General features: G+C 40.6%; 1 pseudogene; it reads right to left on the bottom strand.

The window, feature by feature from the left end:
* Positions 1-14,269: 14,269 nt before the first annotated feature.
* On the bottom strand, positions 14,270-16,402 carry LOC147616696 (uncharacterized; annotated as a pseudogene).
* Positions 16,403-18,591: the final 2,189 nt, after the last annotated feature.

The raw sequence follows: 18,591 nt of genomic DNA, 5'->3' as shown, positions 1-18,591 counted from the left end.
TTTGGTTCCAATCTGGTGCCCGTAAGATGGGTGCAGTCACTAATGCTTACTTCAACTTTTCAAAGGATTCCTCACACTCATTAGTCCAATTAAACTTTACAAGAAGAGCATATAATGGTCTGGCTAGGATAGCGTACATGTAGATGAATCGACGATAATAGCCACAATGTCCCATAAATGTTTGTACCCCTTTAGGGTTGATAGGCCGAGGTAATGAGACAATGACATCAATTTTATCCATATCTGTTGAAATCCCATTGCGAGAAACAATATGGCCCAAAATTTTCCCTTGTCTTACCATGAATTTGCACTTGTCAAGATTCAAGCATATACGATAAAGTTGACACTTTTGAAACACAAGTCTGAGGTGTTCTATATGATCATCACGCTCTTGTGAGTGAACACATAAATCATCCATGAAGATCTCAAGAAATTGCCTAAGGTACTCCTTGAATACATGACTCATTAACCGCTGAAAGGTTGCTGGTGCATTTGTTAGACCAAATGGCATAACACGATAGGCAAAGATGCCATCTTCAGTAGAAAAGGATGTCTTGTGTTGATCCTTTGGATCAATTGACACTTGATTGTAACCGGAGAATCCATCCAAGAAACTATATGCCTTTTTCCCTGCAACTTGTTCCAGAACATGATCCGTGATTGGAAGTGGGTAATGATCACGCACAGTAGCTCCATTTACCTTCTTGAGGTTTACACATACTCGAAGTTTTCCATTTTTCTTGGGCACCACTACAATAGGGGAGACCCATTCAGTGTGTTCAATCTCATAGATAAATTCTGTCTCTAAGAGCTTGTCTATTTCTTCCTTTATCTTCCGTGCAAAATTTTCATTGTAAGTATAAGGACGTTGCTTGGAGGGCTTTGCATCCTCTCACAATAGAATTGTATGCTGACATATGCTTGGATCAACTCCCTTGAGGTCTTTATAACTCCAAGCAAAAACATCGCAATACTCCTTTATTGTTTGAATTAATAACTTCTCCTCATATAAGGACAAGTCTGTGGCAATCCACACATAGCGAGGCTCTTCTCTTGGCTTAGCAATATCAATCTTGTTTGCATCTTCTGGACCATCATATGAAACCCCTGGCACGCTTGGTTTTTGTCGCATGGGCTGTTGAAGAACAATCTTCCGATCTTGAAGAGTGTACTGTGTGAAGTTGGGGGGAACATTGAAACCCTGTTCTTGTCCACTTGAGTCTTCACTCATTGAAGACCATGTGGTTTTGAGCTCTCCTTTGCCATCTTGCATCGGATTTTTTTGTTCAACCGTTATCTTTGCACTTCCGACATTCTCTTTTGAATCGGTTTTAGACTTGAGTTTTGGTTTTTGTTTCTTCGTTTTTTTACGATTTTTGCTAACAGTTTTTAGCTTTTCTCCTGCTTGGAATCCATCTGATCGTTTTACTTGGTCTTTGATACTATCTTGTGCTTGGACATAGTATAAATATTCGTTCTTTCCTGAGAAGTGAGGTGGTGGTCGAGAGTGTTCACTCTTAGACTCCCCCTTTTCTTTTTGTAGTCTCTCACGTTGTTCCCTCTCATCTTGTTTACGGATTCTTTTATGGCTCTTACAGCATTTACGTTTAGGTCGAGGGATCTCTACTTGAACCTCCCTTCCTCTCAAGAGTAGGCGTGCCTTTCCTAACTCTTCCTCAGGGATTGTCACATCATTATTAAAATCAGAGTCCCATCCATCTTCCTTATCAGCATCATTAGCAGATTCGAGTGTTAAATCCTCTACTGAGACTTCCTCGACATGCAGTGCTGTTGTGGATGCATTCCTATAGTACAAATCATCTAGAAGGTCACGTGGTTGTACCATTCATATAGGTATAATGTCATATCCATCTGAGTCACAGAATTGAATTGGCTTAGGTAAAGCACAGGTCGATAATGTTTCAAGGACATGACTCCATTCTAGTGGATCAATTAAGTGCTCAGGGAAGGGTTGTGGAATGTATGCCTCATCTGATACACTTCGATTACCCTTAAGTCTCTCAGTGTTGAAATCCCTACATGAGGCTCCACACATCCACAGATCTTCTCGCCCGTCTGACAATGTAACTCTTGAGCCCTCATATGAAGCAGAATCAAACTCATCTATTGGAGACCTTGTTACATCACGATATGAGTGATTCCTTAGGTTGACCCGTGTGATGACAGAATCATGTCGGAGGTACAAATGATTGTATCCCCAATCTTGAATCATTTGAAATTGTCGCATGAATGGTCTACCCAATATCACTTCATAGTTTGGATGTTTTCCAAAATCCACTACTGCAAAGGTGTGCTCATATTCAATCCCACATGTGGTGACCAATATGTTCTCAAGCAGCCCAAGGGGATGTTCTAAGCTTCCATCTGCTAGCTGCAAGCGCATCCTGGTACCCCTAATAACTGGTTTGCCCCACTTTTCCCAAATGGACCTTGTCACAATGCCCACTCCTGCACCACTATCAAGTATTGCAGTTGAAGCTACTTTTCGCACTTCTAATGGGAGGGTAGCATTTCCCTGATCGTCCTCACAAAATTTTCCTACTTTGTTGATAGGAACTAGCATAACATGTTTTGTCTCAGGGTGTATAGTACACTCATGTTGGTGACCCTTTTGTAGCAATACCTGCTCTGACAAACATGTGGCAATATCATTCCACAACTCAGGTCGAATTTTTATCAAATCAAGCAAAGGTAAGGTACAGGCCACTGGTGCTGACAAAATAGCTTGCATGATACTCATATCCTTCTCCTTTGTCAACCTTTTATGCATGGAAGGTATCCTCAAGGTTTGAGAACAGTTCTCATATTCTCCCAGATATGATGGTAAGGTTTTCATTGTATGCTTACTTCTAGGAGAAACAATTATTTTAACTTCCTCCTGGATGCTTGGGCGTCTAAAGTTGTTTTCCGTGCCCCTGGTAAAATCCACCTCAGAGAATGGAGGCAAACTAATAGAGGACATGTTCTCATTAACTTTCTCATGAACTGTGGCCCACATCTCATTTGCCATGTCCTCATTAGCATCAATAACTTCATCATTGCATGGGAAGACAAGGCTAGGTGGTGGCAGAATACCTCCTTTCAATTGGGTGTCAATTGGTGTAGACCTTTCGCTATGAGCTCGTGAAATGAGCTCACTTTTCATTTCCTGACTTGATGACACTTCTGGTATGGTTTCTAATGTTGGCTTAAGAGAGGTTGGGCCCCGAGGAATAGGTGGTGGTGGTCCCTCAAGTATTGACAGAGCTTCCCTAATGAGTTGCTGATGTACAGCTAGATTGATCTTCTCCTCACGAGGGTTTGGGTATTCTTGAAGCTTCTTGGGTAGCTCAGATAAAGCTGCAATGCAACTTCTATGAGCATCAATGATGGCATCTAGAGTCTCATTCACTTTATCCACAAAAACAAAACCCCCAGAACTATCCTCGGTCGTACTAGCCTCATCTTGTTTAGCACTAGGCCCAGGTTGAGGTTGATGCTCCTCATGCACTTCTTGGGATGTAAAAGTTTTATCCCTCATGTTTTGTTTAGAGGCTTCTTGAGAACTAGTGGATGCACTTTTAGTTCGCTTGTTTCGGTTCTTCTTCCTCCTAGTGGTCTTTTTCTATTGGACTGTAGGGTCTTGTCCACTAGATTTGTCTTTGCATCCCTAGTTCGAGGTGTCTCATCAGTCTGTATTTCGGCATTTTGTGTCTGTGATCTAGTCATGACTCTAAGTGGCACGACATCCTCATTCTCAGATGAAGGTGGTGATGGAACTGCTCCTACAAGGTTGAGTGAGACCTTTGGTTGAGAGGTGCCTTCCTCATGTGGTTTCAGCAAACAATCCTTTGGGAAGTGTTCTACACAACACCCTAGACAATATCTTTCAATTGGTGGAAACTGTTGTACTGTTGTATTGGATCGAGATGCTTGCCTTGAGCGATGTGGACAATCACGAGCCCAATGGGGTTCTCCGCACTCATAACAGGGGCCCATTAGTTTGGCTTCTACTTTCCTTTGCTGCCATTGACCTGAGGGGCCTGGAGTCCTAGGTTGGTAGCCGCCTAGCAACATCAAAGAATTTTGTTCCCCTGGCCAATGCTTGGCTTGCGTATGCAGGACTTTCAAAGAGATTTTCCTTGGATGAATATGATGCATATTCCTCCTCCACATAGCCTGGGTTTACCAAGTCCCTACACATATTTGAATTGTCGTAGGAGTCAACAACCCTCACAGCAGGAGCAATCCCAGGAGCAGGAGGTTGAGCACCAAGAACAGGTCGTGCTTGCTCTTGTGCCATCGGTGGCTTACGTTCAAAATTAGTATACTGTTGATACATTTGTGGAGCCACTCCACCCCTTGGCTGCTCACGCTCCTGTCTCATTCTTGCAATGCGAGTACATTCTTGTGTGGTGTGGGTAAAGTTCCAAGCACAGGCCTCGCACCACTTCTTTGTGGGTTGGTTTGTGACTAGAGGAGAAAAGGTATTACATTCTTCAGTTTTATGGTTACCGCCACATGCTCCACAAAGATGAGGATCTATAGGTAGTACACTCCTCATTCTCTGCTGCTGTTGTTGTGGCTACATGGGTGGGTGATAGGTTTGTCCCAATCTCCTTAGTACTAGGTTAGCTATCTGGTCTGGATTTACTAGCGTGCTAGACCCTGAACTTTGGTCATCACCCCACTGATCTCTAGGTTTCACCTCAGGGCCAGAACCATCTTGGAATTTGAAGTTATCTGTGAAATCCATAGCATCATGGCAACATTCATTGAAATTTGTATGCTTCTTTGCATAGAGATATGTATGCAGTGTTGAATTTTTGAGTCCTTTTAAGAAGAGAGAAATTAATCGACTCTGGGCGGGTTTCTCATCTTCTGGGCAACGATTAATGTACTGCTTCATTCTATTTACACAGTCTCTAACACTCTCATTCTCACCTTGCTTGAAAGAGTAGATGTTTGCTACTGTGTCATGTTGAATTCCCATCAAGGAAAAAGCAGCAATGAATCTCTCTTCCAAAACTCGTAAAGAAGATTTGTCTGAAGCCTCTAATGCGTGAAACCAAGCAAGGGCCTTTCCCTCAAGAGTAAGCCCAAATCCTTCAATTTGAGTATGCTTGTCAGCAGCCACTTGCTCAGCTCGAACTGCTTGCCTAAATGCTACTACATGGTCGTATGGATCTCCCGACCCTTCGTACTTCTTTACTAGTTTCTGAAGAGTTGATGGCCTTACTTGTCTTGAATACTCATCATAGGGCCTACGGCCTCTCACTCTCAGTGGGAATTATTCCTCTCTTTGGTAAGATGGTCCACATGCATCCCAAATTGGTGTGGGTCCCCTATTACTAGCCTCACCAAACCCCTCAAAAGATCTTGTCACCCGCATTTCAGGAGGTGCATTTATGGGAGGCCGAGTTGGCTCCCCTACCCTCTGATTGTTATAGTGAGAAAAATGTTGTTGTGGTGTGATCTGTGGTCACACTTTTGGTGTCGGATAATGTCTTGGTGCTAGAGTTGGGCTACTAGCAGTGGTCCACTTAGATGTTGAAGGTCCCTCTCTAGTGAACTCTCGTAGGGGAGGAGCAACAGTTTCTCCAAGAAAGGCTGTCTCTCCTGGTTTGGCTGTATTTGTTGAGAATGGTTGTCCTTTCCACTTGAGCTCCCGAATCTCCTTCCAATCTAAGGTTCGGTATTCATTGGCCCATTTATCAATTATTCGGTTCATGTGTCCTGCAAGCTTCTCAACTACCACCACAAGTGCTAGAGGAAGATCTAGCTCTGGCAATTTAGTTGTGGCATAATATCCCTCTAAAGAGTCCTTATAGACCTCTTGAAGTGGGTCATCCTGTAAGACCTTTGTCACTGGAATTTGTCGTACAAACTCCCATTGGTTCTCAGCCTCCTGATCCATTTTGCTCTTGCCTTTCCTATCCCTTTCCAAATTTAGATCTACAAGAAGTAAATCATCTATGGATGGCTTTGAGGACTGGGCATTGGAGGGTCCAGGCATGTCCGGCTCAATGAGCCAGTCATCTCTAGACTCCCTTGCTCTGGAAAGCTTTGATAAGTCTAAGAACTCGGTTTTATAGAGCTCCCCTAATTTGTCTACATTTTCTGGATAGTAGGTGACTTCGTAGCGAACACCATCTCCACCCATGTACATGTTACCCTAGTCATTGACTAGAGGTGCTCTATCAAGTTCTGAGAAAATGTTTGCGATCTTAACAAGATACCGTTGTTGTGGATCCCTAAAGATCTCAGCTCCTTGAGCATTCGTGTAGACATATTGGAGTCTCACATTGAGTGTTAACCCCATAGTGTCGGCTTCAAATGGATTAAAAGATCTTGTGGGTGTCCTATTTGGGGCTAAGGGATGACTATTTGACGGCCCTAGATTGTCCATGGACAATGAGCTAGTCGTTCTGGAGGAAAGGGTATCGAATTGGGATTCAGAAAGGGTTTCAGCAATATCTGCCAAATTTCCTACCGATTGGGTCCCACTTTCCTGCGTAGGTACTCTAGAAGGTGCCCTAGGCCCTATGGCAGAATCTATAAGACGTCCCGACCGCAAGTGCATAAGGTCAAATTTTTTTTGGTTTTTTGTGTTTTTTTTGTTTTGTTTTTGTTTTTGTTTTTGTTTTTTTTATTTTTTTATTTTAATATAAATATATATATATATGTATATATATATATATATATATATATATATATATATATATTTACCCTACCTAACCACTAAATGCAACTAAAATGAATATGTGTATACCTATCTTTTTTTTTTATTTTTTTAAATGATTTTATGTTTTTACTTTTTTTTCTCTTTTCCTAATTATAAAAAATATGAATTATGCTAAAAAAATACTAATTATGCACAAAATTACAAAAATTTAAAACAATGCAAATTACTCTAATTATGCAAAAAATTACAGAAATGAAAAAAATGAAACATTACAGAATATGGACTCCTAAAAAAACAAATAATTTACAGAATTCCTTTTTTTTTCTATTTCTTTTCTTTTGTTTTCTTCTCCTTTTACTTTTTTTAATTTTTTAATTTTTATTTTTTTAATTTTAATTTTAATTTTTCTTACTAATTACCCAAAAATACTAACTATGCACAAAATTACAGAAATTTCAAAAAAAATGCAAGCTCCTCTAATTATGCACTGTTACCATATTATAGTAGTGATGTGTGTGAACACACTTAGGACCGCCGGGGCACTTTTTCCCTCACTAGGAGTTTTTTTTCCCCGTGCATTGTATATACGCCCATTATCTTCTAGGGCTTGTTATCTTTCATTTTTGGCACTCATAATACACTACTGTGTTGTGCTCAAGCTTCCTCATCTTCTTGAAGTTGTGTGTGCATTCCTGCAACCCTAATTCCAACAATTGGTATCAGAGCAGGCTTCCTCCTCCCGGGCAGCATCACCGGCACCTGCCGCTTCATCTCCTCCGATTGCAACGAGGTTTCACGAGCGTCTGCAGGTTAGTATATGCCGTGGGAGAACCCGTAGGGCTCGGTCGTTTCAGAATTTTGATCTGAAGTCATTTCGCCCTCCGTTTTTGCATTCCAAGTACTGCGCAGGCAAAATCGTCCTACTGTGCAGATTTTCTGTCAAGATTAAAATCTGCAGGACAGGTGCCCATTCGTCTGTTTTGGGCTGTGCTATATAGCACAGGTCGATTTTATACAGGTTTACCTCTTGCAGACAGCATTTACATCTAGTAGTACAGTCATTGGCCATGGCTGACAACAATGATGTATTCCGCATGTTGGCTGCTGAGGATAAGTTGGATGGCACCAACTATCCATTGTGGGCATATATGATGCGACATGTATTGGTAGCAAAGGGGTTATGGAATATTGTGCAGGGTATTGATGCACGTCCTATTGTGGCTGGGAATGCTGCAAACACATCAGAAACAGGTACTGTTGATGATGGTGCAGGCACAAGTGCTGTAGCAGCTGTTCGAGAACCACCACTTTCAGCAGAGCAGATTCGTTGGGATGGTAGAGATGCGCAGGCTCATGCCTTGATTGCGCTGTCTGTCAAACGTACCATTATCCCACATATTCGCTCCTGCAGGACTTCTAAGGATGCTTGGGATGTACTTGCCACATTGTATCAGGCAAGAAATGAGGCTCGTGTTGCTTATCTCCGAAAACAGTTGGAGAATGAGCATATGAACGAAGGTGATTCTATGGATAGCTTTTTGACAAAGATCAAGGATTTCAAAGAGCAGCTCATTTCTGCAGATGAAATCCTGTCAGACAGTTCACTTGTGCAGACTGTTTTGAATGGTCTACCAGATTCTTATCAGGGTTTTGCTTCCACTCTTCGCTTGATGATGAAAGGCAATCCCAATGCCTTATCATTTGAGGAGTTAGTTTCTGTTTTGCTGCAAGAAGACCAGTCAAGGCAAAACAGGAATAATATGCGTGTCGCAGATCAAGCTTTCGTTGCTAGTCAGAGAAGCGGGAAAGGTAAAGCTGGCTTTTCTTCTAGTAAGCAGAAATCTGCAAATGCTGCGCAACCAAAGAAGGAAGACAAAGATGAGAAGAAGGGTGACAAACAGAAGACATTTTGCAAGTACTGTAAGGGAAATGATCATGTCATAAAAGCGTGTCCTAAGCTGGCTGCGAAAGAGGCTAAGAAGAAAGAGGCTGGTATGGCTGTTGCAGATGCCTCTCCTTCTAACAATGAATCTGCTAATGTTGTGCTAGATACAGAATGGGCATTCAATGCGCAGTGCAGTTATGACCCATCTTTGCATGACACATGTATGTCTGCAGTAGATTCAGATGTATGGTACTTTGACAGTGGTGCCACTAAGCATATCACCTCGCAGCGCAGTTTATTCACTTTCCTTGAGTCTGCTCCCACAGGGAATACTGTCACTTGTGCCAATAACTCCTCTTATCCCGTTGAAGGAGTTGGACAGATTGTGCTGAATGTTGCAAATGGCAACACCTTTACACTTTTTGATGCATTGTATGTGCCAGGGATCAAAAAGAATCTGCTGTCAGTCTCCGCATTTGCCAAAACAGGTTTGGTTGTAAAATTTGTGGATGACAGATGTACTGTTCATGATCTCTCTTGTGGTGACATCATTGTAGCATCTGGTTCACTATGTCGAGGGCTGTATAAGCTCAATATGGATGGCAAATGTGTAGAGGATTCAGCATGTGCTATTATGGATACGCAGGCTATTTCAAATGCAAAACTGTGGCATGCACGTTTTGGTCATCTGAATTTTGCAAGTTTGCTGCGCCTGCAGAAATCTGAAATGGTGTCTTCTTTGCCTAAGCTTGAGGCACCTGTCAAGCATGTTTGTGAGGGCTGCATATTGGGTAAAATGTAGCGTGCTTCCTTTCCCAAAGATGGATCAGTGAGAGCTGAACGCAGATTGCAGCTTGTTCACAGTGATGTTTGTGGTCCCATGCAAACTCCATCATTTGGAAACTACCTTTACTTCGTGACTTTCATTGATGATTTTACCAGGCATGCATGGGTATATCCTTTGAAGGCAAAGTCCGAAGTGTTTTTGTGCTTCAAACAGTTTTTGGTTATGGCTGAAAATGTGTCAGAAAGTAAGATGGGCACCCTCCGTTCAGATCGAGGGGGGGAGTATATGTCTTCAGAATTTAATGCATTTCTGGCTGAGCGTGGGATAAAACACCAATGTACAGTGCCGTATACACCACAGCAAAATGGTGTGGCTGAGAGAAAAAACAGGTCTCTCATGGAAATGGCAAGATGTATGGTTAAGAGTCAAAGTCTACCACATGGTTTTTGGCTTGAGGCTGTCATGTGTGCCACTTATGTACTAAACAGGTGTCCCACCAAAGCATTACAGGTTGTCACTCCATATGAGGCTTGGCATGGCCGCAAGCCATCTGTTGGCCATTTACGTGTTTTTGGTTGCCTGGCATATGCATTAGTGCCTGTGCAACATCGCAGAAAATTGGATGACAAAGCTGTCAAATGTATTTTTGTTGGATATAGTGCTGAGAGCAAAGGCTATCGTTTGTATCATCCACAGACAAAGCGCATTTTGGTTAGCCGTGATGTTGTATTTGTGGAAGATGCAGTTCAGCCCTTGGTTTCATGTACTAAGGAGACAGATATCAGCTCACGTGATGTCTATGATACATTGTTGCCTCTTTTCAGTGGTGCACAGTCAAGTGCAATACCTCATGAGGCAGTTTTTCAGCCTATGCAGGTTTTAAATGATGGCACAGATCAGCCTATATCTGATGCAGATGTGCATGATGCACTTGAGGATGAGAGACAAGAGATTGAGGGCTCTAGGAACATGCCTAGATGGCTGGTGCAGACTTTGCGTGACAGCAAGTTGGATGCCCCTTTGTCTAGTCGCACTCGTTCTGGCTCTCATGGTGCCTCTTATGCGTCAGATTGTTATGCATTGGCTGTTTCTAGTATGTGCGATGAAAGTGAGCCTGTTTCATTTGATGAGGCACAAAGTTCAGAAAATTGGATGGCTGCTATGCAAGCAGAATACGATGCTATTATGAAGAATGGTACATGGTCTTTATGTGACTTGCCCCCTGGCAAGAAGGCCATTGGCACTAAGTGGGTATACAAATTGAAGCGTAAGCCTGATGGCACAGTGGATCGCCATAAGGCTAGGCTTGTTGCAAAAGGTTATGCTCAAGAGAAGGGCATTGATTTTGATGAGACTTTTGCTCCCACATGTCGTATGACCACTGTTCGTAGCATCTGTGCATTAGCAGCTCATAATGGTTGGAATGTACATCAGCTGGACATAAAGACTGCGTTCTTAAATGGAGATTTGCATGAGGAGGTGTATGTATCGCAGCCTCGTGGTTTTGTTCAAAGAGGGCAGGAAAACAAAGTGTGCAGGTTAAAAAAGGCTTTATATGGTTTAAAGCAAGCTCCACGAGCTTGGTATGAAAAAATACATGCATATTTGACTGCACATGGGTTTCAGAATAGTCCAACAGAAAGCACTTTGTATGGTAAACGTGTGGATGGTGTACATCTAATCATTGCTCTCTATGTCGATGACATGCTGCTCACAGGACCAAATGAGAGTCATATTGCTGATTTTAAGGCTGATTTGAATGCCTCTTTTGAGATGTCAGATTTGGGGCATTTGCATCATTATTTGGGGATACAATTTAAGCAGTGTGATGGAGGTATTGCTTTGTGTCAGACAAAGTATATTGAAACATTGTTGCGGAGATTTGGCCTTGAAGACTGCAAGCCTATTGCTACTCCAATGGAGTTGAGTCTTCATGATGCTGGAGATCACTTTGATGTCACACTCTATCAGACAGCTGTTGGTTGCCTCATTTATGTATGCATTACGAGGCCAGACATTCAGTTTGCAGTCTCACAGGTGAGCAGATTTATGCATAGCCCAGGCATTAAGCATTGGCAGGCAGTGAAGCGTATCTTTCGCTATTTGAGTGGTACTCGGCATCTTGGGTTGTTTTATCCCAAGGGGGGATCATTGCCGCCAGATTTACATGTTTTTTCAGATTCTGACTGGGCTGGTTGTTATGACACACGCGTGTCCACGAGTGGTTTTTGCTTCATGCTTGGAAGCTCATGCATATCATGGTTGAGCAAGAAGCAGCCTACTGTGGCCACTTCTAGTTGTGAAGCTGAGTACAGGGCAGCTTTCACAGCTACGGTTGAGTGTGTGTGGCTCAGACGCCTTATGGCTGATTTGGGTGTTGGGCAGCCATCTGCCACCACCATCTTCACTGACAGTCAGAGCGCATTGGCAGTTGCGCGGAACCCAGTGTTCCATGCTCGTACGAAGCACATTGAGGTGCACTACCATTATGTCAGGGAGAGACTCTCTGCAGGAGAGATCAGTTTGGCTTATGTGCCAACACAGGATAACCTTGCAGACCTTTTCACAAAGGCTCTGCCTCGTGAGAAGTTCGAAGCTTTTCGCAAAGCTTTGGGCTTACTCCCTTTTGTGGATTCGTCCACATAGCTAGACACTTCCCTATACATGAGTGCTAGCTCTTGTTCACCGCATCACTCCAGGGGGGATTTGTTACCATATTATAGTAGTGATGTGTGTGAACACACTTAGGACCGCCGGGGTACTTTTTCCCTCACTAGGAGTTTTTTTCCCCCGTGCATTGTATATACGCCCATTATCTTCTAGGGCTTGTTATCTTTCATTTTTGGCACTCATAATACACTACTGTGTTGTGCTCAAGCTTCCTCATCTTCTTGAAGTTGTGTGTGCATTCCTGCAACCCTAATTCCAACATGCACAAAAAATTTACAAAAGTTTTTTTTTTAAAAAAGAAAAAATTACAGAATAGATAAAGAATATGGATTCCCAAAAACACAAAAATTGTTTTTTTCTCTCTCTTTTTTTTAGTATTTTTTCTTCTTTTTTTCAATTTGTTATTTTGTTTTTGTTTTTTAAATAAAATAAAAAAATAAATAAATAAAATACTTGTTTGGGACATCATAGCATAGCGGAGGCTACACTCCAACCCACACACTTTGTCAATCCGTGAATGTAACCCGGTTAGCGCATAGAGGCTATCCCAAATGGGAGAAGATTAGTTAACCACACACTAATGACTTCTAATCCTACTCAATCCTTCTTCAACAATCAAGCAATCAATCGTTGATTCCTTCTCAATCTAACATAATCAACGCATCAAGATTAGGCTACACTTAAGCACAAAAATGCAACTTATGCAAAGAATCTAAGAAGGAGCTATGGAGCAAGCTCTCTCTATGAGCCTCTCAACCAAATGACAAAAAGTCCCCTTAGCTCTCAAATGAGCCACTTTTTATACAAAAACTCTAAAACTCTCAAAATTTCCCATGTGGGATTATTGTCAAGCCCACTCCCACATTCATCTACAACTTGGAACTCTTTACAAGAGCCCTAAGTGTCTTTTTTGTTGCATCCTTGCATTGATCTTCACTCGTCACGCAACACCTCATAATGGAAACAATACATCCATGAGCCACCTAGTGCCCAAATTGTTCAACCATGGCTATACCTCATAATGGAAACAATACATACATGAGCCACCTAGTGCCCAAACTTATGGGGGTGAAGCATCAATATTCAAGATGACTATCAAAGTCCTTGTTAAAAAAGGTACAATCCTTGGACACTCTACCACTACATTATATTTTTAATCCATGAGGTCTTACTATGTGGGTGAAAGCACATATAGGTGGCCTGCTTTTGTTGCTTAAAAGTACATAGTTTTTGGGCTGAAAAAGTGGGTGCTTTTGTTCTAATTAGAATTTCAAAAAGGGTGGTCAAAATTACATGATGTGAAATTTGTGCTACCTCAAGTGTAGACTTATCATATGTGAATAATATGACGAATATTGCGGTTGCAAAGTTGAAAGGGAAGCGACAATGTCTTGATGAGGTAAAAATTGCATTAGAATAGTCAAAAACAAGTGGAGATGAGCAGTGTTGGGTGCTACGGGGGGCCAACAAGATAATGGAAATATTGAAGAAGGATATGGAGGAGTTGCAGCTACATAAGGCTGGGTTGGTTCCAAACAAGGACGAGATTGTTGAGCTCGAGGCCATCATATTAGTCAGAAAGGAGGCACTGAGAGACATGCAATTTAATGATAAAGTTACAAATCATGAAGTGCTAGGAAACAAGGTAGCTGAATTGCAAGTATGTAATTTTTTATACTATCTTGGTAGCAATTAAAAGTAATGTACATTGAGCTTAGATCACTTTTTAGTGCTTTTTCGCCACCACTTTTTTTATGGTATTTCACATTTGAAAAGTGGTGTGTATTAGTGGTAAATTACACCACTAGAAAGTGGTGCCACAGCACTAATTGAAGTAGTGGTATTACACCACTGAAAAGTGGTTTCCAACCACTAAAAAGTAGTGCACAACCATTGACAAGTAGTGCCCAACCACCACTGAAAAGTATTGCACAATTGTGCACACAACCACTGACAAGTAGTGCCTGAGCACTGAAAAGTGGTGCCTAACACTGAAAAGTGGTACCTAACCAATGTATTAACAAATGTTTATATTGTCAGGTTGATTAAGACACCCTATCAAGGGATGTAGAAGTAGAAATAGCCCAACTTAGGTTTGTGGAGACCATCATTCATCTGTTGAAGGATACGAGAACCCAGGTCCTCCCTATCAAACCTCCTGTGTAGTCGGGTTCTGTCGGTAGCACTATTAACCTAGATGAATGTGTTGCGTGCAACATTCCTATCATACAGGAGGTTGTTTTTACTGGTGTCTGCATGCTGCCATGCCGACACCCATACCATCTACTTTGCTTTTCAATGGCTTGTAAATCTGCCAACAAGATTGTCACTTGAATGTGAGCAAACATTCAGTGATGCTATGAAGTTAGTAACACCATCACCTTGCTTTACTTCCCAAAAGACCCTACTCACTTTTCTCTTCTGTTTGTCACAAATAGCAGTTGCTCCACTGCTAAGATGCATCCTTAGAAAAGCAACAGCTTCAGTTGCACAAGTCAAGGGCATGCTGTTTGTCTTCAACTGCTCTCGTGAATTAGAGCCCTTTTAATAATTGCCCCAGCCCCATCATGTTCCCCCTTCCCATGTCCCGAAAAAAAAAAAAGAAATTCCAAGTCATCTCCATACCCATGAGATGCCAATATCTACCAACAAAGTAAAACGGTCGCTTTGCTTTTAAACCGCGAAGCTGCACCATCTGACCACACCCAATGTTTCTTAAATGTCAGCCCTTGATCTTCCAACCACTGAGCATGTAAGAGGAAATAATGCTGCACAAATAATGTGTCATGTTTTTTATCATCTGAGATAAAGAAATGCATGGTCTTCTTTATTGCACCTGATGTGATGCAAAAATATGTAATCTGCACAAAAATAGTGACCTACTTAGTGAACTAATGCAACGATTGAATTTCATTCTGCTCCTTGAAGGAGTAGTTCTCCATGAAGTCTACTACAAAGACAACTACATCATCTGGGAACTAAGAGATGCAATCCTTGAACTACTAGGCTTGCCACTTGAATATGAAATTATGAATAATGAACTTTCTCAAGTGGTCTTGGTGCACCTCCAAAAGATCTACAGGTATCATTTTCTTCTGGACAATGTCTTTGATAGTGCTCTTCTTGCCTTCATTTTTCAATCCAACAATACCCACTATATTTTCAAAGACCTAAACAGATACCTGCATACTCTGCTCATCAATTTCTCTTAGACAGATCTGCATTTTCCTTACACCACATACATCACATGTTCCCATTATGCATTTGTACCTATGGAAGCTACTTCCTAGAGGCGTTGGGCACAGTATAGAGTCCCGATACTCTTACTTGTATTTTTTGATGCAAGGCATCCATTGTTGGCATTTCCATCAGATTGAAGGCATACAGTGCAGTTGCAAGTGCAAAAAAGCCCATGGATTGAAAATTTCTAAGTTTGTATATGATTTACTGCCTCATTCAAAAAAATCATATGTACATGCATAATACAGCCCAACAGGTGTAGCAATCCCTTAGTTTCCAGACAAAGAAGGGTTTCAAAGACTCGAAAGAATGTTGTGAAATTTGAATATCTGGATACTTTCCCTTGAACCTTAAATAAAGTTTAACCTAGAATTAAGTTATAATATGTTAGATATACCAACCAATATCTAGACTAATTTAAATAAGCTTTTAAATTACCCATGACTCACCTGAGGCTCCTATAGAAGATGGTCTGGATGTTTCACATATAAACATCTAGCTAGTCTTTTACTACAAACATCTTTTTTTTTGGGGGGGACACCCTTGTCTCATCCATCCAAAATTGAAATGCTATGTCTTTAACATCTTTAATGATGTGGGTTTTCCACCCATCATGTCTATGACATGTGGATATAGGCAATGATCCATCAGATTTCTTTGCCACGATTAACTGATGCTTGGCTAAATATAAATTTCTTTTATGGATCCCCATAAGCTTGGCAGCTTGTGGAATGCTCATGTCAGTAATTTTCTCCCTAGTTTCACCATTCACCAACATTAAGAGAGCTAACTTCTTCATGAAAAGCTCATCTCAAGATCTTGGTACCTTAACATGATTTAAAGTATTGCAGATGTTTCTTAGAATAGCCGATTCCAATTTCTTTGATTTTTGGCTAGACTGCATACTCTTGAAACAAGGATGTTGAAGAAGTTGCTGAAATATTTCCTTTCTAGTGCTTGCATCCATCCCCATTGTTAATTTATCAAAGTGTTGTACAATAGATTGGCATATCTTCCGTTTCTTTCGTTCATCTACCACCATAGTATTGCTTTGAGTCACAACGTTCATCATTCTTGCTCGTTGCTTTTGCTTTTGAAGAGCCCAGTATTCTCTTAGTGATCTCGTATTCTTCATATTAGCTTTAATTTCAACTTCTATATTCAAGGATATTGAGATGCTAGCCATTTCTTTAATTTGCACCATTGTTGTAGTACTTTCAAGGACCTCAATAGTGCTCTACTTTTCAGTAATGTTGTACTTTTTAGTAGTACTTTTCTTGCAACATGAAGACCATTTTTAGTACTTCATAGAAGTGATGAAGTGCTTTTCAATAGTACTGAAGAATTGTCGTGTGGTGATTATGCTACTTCTTAGAGTAAGCAAGTATAAAGTTTCATATTTGCATGATGATGCTTCTAGCAATGATAAAGCACTATTGAATTGAGCTGCTAGCCATTTCTTCAATTTGTACCATTGTTGTAGTACTTTCAAGGACTTCAGTAGTGTTGAGTACTCTTCAATAGTGTTATACTTTTCAACAATACTTTTCCTACAACATGAAGACCATTTTTAGTACTTTCTAGAAGTGATGAAGTGCTTTTCAATAGTGCTGAAGAACTATCGTGTGGTGATTATGCTACTTCTTAGAGTAAGCAAGTATAAAGTTTCATACCTGCATGATGATGCTTCTAGCAATGATAAAGCATCATTGCTAGAAGCATCATCATACCTGCATGATGATGCTTCTAGCAATGATAAAGCACTATCGAATTGAGCTGATAGACATTTCTTCAATTTGCACCATTGTTGTAGTACTTTCAAGGACTTCAGTAGTGTTGTAGTACTCTTCAATAGTGTTGTACTTTTCAGCAATACTTTTTCTACAACATCAAGGCCATTTTTTAGTACTTTCTAGCAGTGATAAAGTGCTTTTCAGTTAGTGCTGAAGAGCTATCATGTGGTGATTATGCTACTTCTCAGAGGGAGGAAGCAAGTATAAAGTTTCATACACGTGCATGATGATACTTCTAGCAATTGTAAAGTACTATTGAATTGATCTGCTAGCCATTTCTTCAATTTGCACCATTGTTGTAGTACTTTCAAGGACTTTAGTAGTGTTGCATTACTCTTTAGTAGTCTTGTACTTTTCAATAGTACTTTTTTTACAACATGAAGATCATTTTTAGTACTTTCTAGCAGTGATGAAGTGCTTTTCAGTAGTGCTTTGAAGAACTGTTGTATGGTGATTATGCTACTCCTCAAAGTAAGCAAGTATAAAGTTTCATACCTCCATGATGATGCTTCTAGCAATGATAAAGTACTATTAAATTAATTTTCTAGCCATTTCTTCAATTTGCACCATTGTTGTAGTGCTTTCAAGGAATTTGGTAGTGTTGTAGTACTCTTCAGTAGTGTTGTACTCTTCAGTAGTACTTTTCCTACAACATGAAGACCATTTTTAAGTACTTTGATGATGAAGTGCTTTTCAATAGTCCTGTGAAGAACTATCGTGTGGTGGTGATTATGATACTTCTCAAAGTAAGCAAGTATAAGGTCTTATACCTACATGATGATGCTTCTAGCAATGATAAAGCACTATTGAATTGAGCTGCTGGCCATTTCTTCAATTTGCACCATTGTTGTAGTACTTTCAAGGACTCTAGTAGTGTTGCAGTACTCTTCAGTAATGTTGTACTTTTCAGTAGTACTTTTCCTGCAATATGAAGGCCTTTTTTAGTACTTTCTAACAGTGATGAAGTGCTTTTCAGTTAGTGTTAAAGAACTGTCATGTGGTGATTAGGCTACTCCTTAGAGTAAGCAAGTATAGAGTTTTACACCTGCATGATGATGTTTCTAGCAATGACAAAGTACTATTGAATTGAGCTGCTAGCAATTTCTTCAATTTGAACCATTTTTGTTGTACTTTCAAGGAATTTAGTAATGTTGCAGTACTCTTCAATAGTGTTGTACTTTTCAACAGTACTTTTTCTACAACATGAAGACCATTTTTTAGTACTTTTTAGTAGTAGTGATGAAGTGCTTTTCAGTAGTGCTGAAGAACTATTTTTGTTGTACTTTCAAGGAATTTAGTAATGTTGCAGTACTCTTCAATAGTGTTGTACTTTCAAGGAATTTAGTAATGTTGCAGTACTCTTCAATAGTGTTGTACTTTTCAGCAGTACTTTTTCTACAACATGAAGACCATTTTTTAGTACTTTTTAGTAGTAGTGTGGAAGTGCTTTTCAGTAGTGCTGAAGAACTATCGTATGGTGATTATGCTACTTCGCAGAGTAAGCAAGTATAAAGTTTCATACCTGCATGAT

This window comes from Cibotium barometz, chromosome 38 (genome assembly GCF_041138505.1).
Source record: "Cibotium barometz isolate CiBa-2024 chromosome 38, ASM4113850v1, whole genome shotgun sequence".
Classification (NCBI taxonomy): Eukaryota; Viridiplantae; Streptophyta; class Polypodiopsida; order Cyatheales; family Cibotiaceae; genus Cibotium; species Cibotium barometz.
Note: the sequence above shows the minus strand (reverse complement) of the source record. Positions and strands in the feature narration are given on the sequence as shown.